We start from the raw sequence: 2006 nt of genomic DNA, 5'->3' as shown, positions 1-2006 counted from the left end.
CTTACCCGAGATTTAAAGATTTTCACACATAATTAGATTTACAATTTTAATATAAAAATAAAATAATAATTGTCGATTTTACTATTAAAAAAACATAATTACTAGTTTTAGGATGGTCACGAGCTTAAACAACGATATTCTTCCAGATTCATTTATTAGCACTATTTTCACATTCATTTATCCACTATTTCATGTTTTACAATACATCCCGTATTTTATATCTAAATTTAGTCTCTCATGCTCATTATTTCCGAATTAATAATATAAATATCACCAAACGTTGCCGCCGCATTCGATTTCTTGACATTCTCCTTCTTACCGGCTAGTGTCAGACAATCGGCCAGTATTAATCGTGAATAATTAAAATATTACATTACAACATATTCTAAAAAAAGTCAATCGACATATTATTAACTAAATTATTCTAATAAATTATAGTTATACAATGTGTAACAAAAAAAATAACTCTAACACTAGATACATCATTACATTCTCAGTGAAAATATTTTTCATAGTATTATGGCATTTTGGTTTTTAAAATAAAATCGATATTTCATCGGTATTTGTACAGGCAGCGTGGCCGAGCGGTCTAAGGCGCTGGTTTTAGGCACCAGTCCGAAAGGGCGTGGGTTCGAATCCCACCGCTGTCAAATACTATTTTTTATAAAAATCTATCATATATTGTTAACAATTGAACATAAAAATATGATTAAAATTGCATTGAAGAGTCTATTTCGTTAGTCAATTTGGTTTTGCTACTGAGTATGATATCAGGACTCGTTTTTGTATTGTTTGGCTGCCACCGATTCCATAGTCTGTATACCAAAATAAATAATTTAAATAATAAGCACATTTGAATAACTACGTTTCAACAATCGCTTGTATTTTAAATAAAACATGCAAAACTTTTTGTTTAATCCTCCATTCCTTAAAACACAAAATATGAATTTATGATGTTGCGGATTTCAGTTTTAACTTTTAAAAGCTATTTGAATTTTTTTATAGTATTTCTATTTAAATGTATATACATTATTAGTAAACATTTTATAATGTATATCCATAGCAAAGTATAGTAGTATTTACCTTCTTAAATTTTTTATTTTTTTACATGAAAGCTTATATATAGTATAATCAATCAAATCAGATTAAAACAGTTTTTTTAATAAATTTAGATAAAGAAAAAATTCACTTTTATAATATTAAGATACTTAAATTATTTATCTATAATAATTATTCTATCGGTTATCGGTTTTATTTAAAAAAAAATTATACAACGAATGCCTTATTAATAAAACCTATGAGATAAAATATAAAAAGTTAAGGTATTTAACGCAGTTTTATCAAAAAGAAAACACAAAAATCGCGTTCTCGACGAATAAATCATGCCATAACGTAATACACAAAAAATCCTTCGAATTTCAAATCCGATGAACAAAAAAAAATATTAATAAATAATACTAACCAAAAATAATTAAACCTAGAGAATCTAACCCGTTTGATTTTTCAATTAAAATTCTGAAAGGTTAAAACAAAAGCCGAGCGAACAAAGGCCGAACGCTAGCATTCGCCGCGGTTTCATAATTTCCCTATTTGCAGATGTCGTCGAGACCTTTTTTGTATTTTGTTTTCGTTATCACAAAGCCTTGGCGCGAATTACGCTGTTATTTACATTAAAATGGACTTTTCGCTTATAAAAGGTGTTGATTTGGGAAAATGCAATACGAGGTGCTATTCAAATGATTGCACCGTCTCTTAATGTCGATATTGACATCAGCTTAGTTTAAGACTGTTGAAAGTTTCTATGTAAAACAGTTACGTCACCCGAGCTAGAATTCCTGCTTTTGCTGTGCTGCTAGCTTCAAAGACTGACTAAAGTTTCGTTATTTTTTTTCATTTCAGAAATAAGTATAGGTAATCAGTAATAGACTATTTATACGCCCTGCTGGGTTTATACTTTCTTTCCATTTTAAGAAAAAGGTTGCTTCAGTACTGTTGGGCCTACACAT

The 2006-nt window shown here is 28.8% G+C and overlaps 1 non-coding gene across 1 annotated transcript; it reads left to right on the top strand.

The window, feature by feature from the left end:
- Positions 1–570: 570 nt before the first annotated feature.
- Positions 571–650, top strand: Trnal-uag. Its single transcript has one exon. It is a non-coding gene; the product is annotated as a tRNA-Leu (tRNA).
- Positions 651–2006: the final 1356 nt, after the last annotated feature.

This window comes from Vanessa cardui, chromosome 4 (assembly GCF_905220365.1).
Source record: "Vanessa cardui chromosome 4, ilVanCard2.1, whole genome shotgun sequence".
NCBI lineage: Eukaryota > Metazoa > Arthropoda > Insecta > Lepidoptera > Nymphalidae > Vanessa > Vanessa cardui.
Note: the sequence above shows the minus strand (reverse complement) of the source record. Positions and strands in the feature narration are given on the sequence as shown.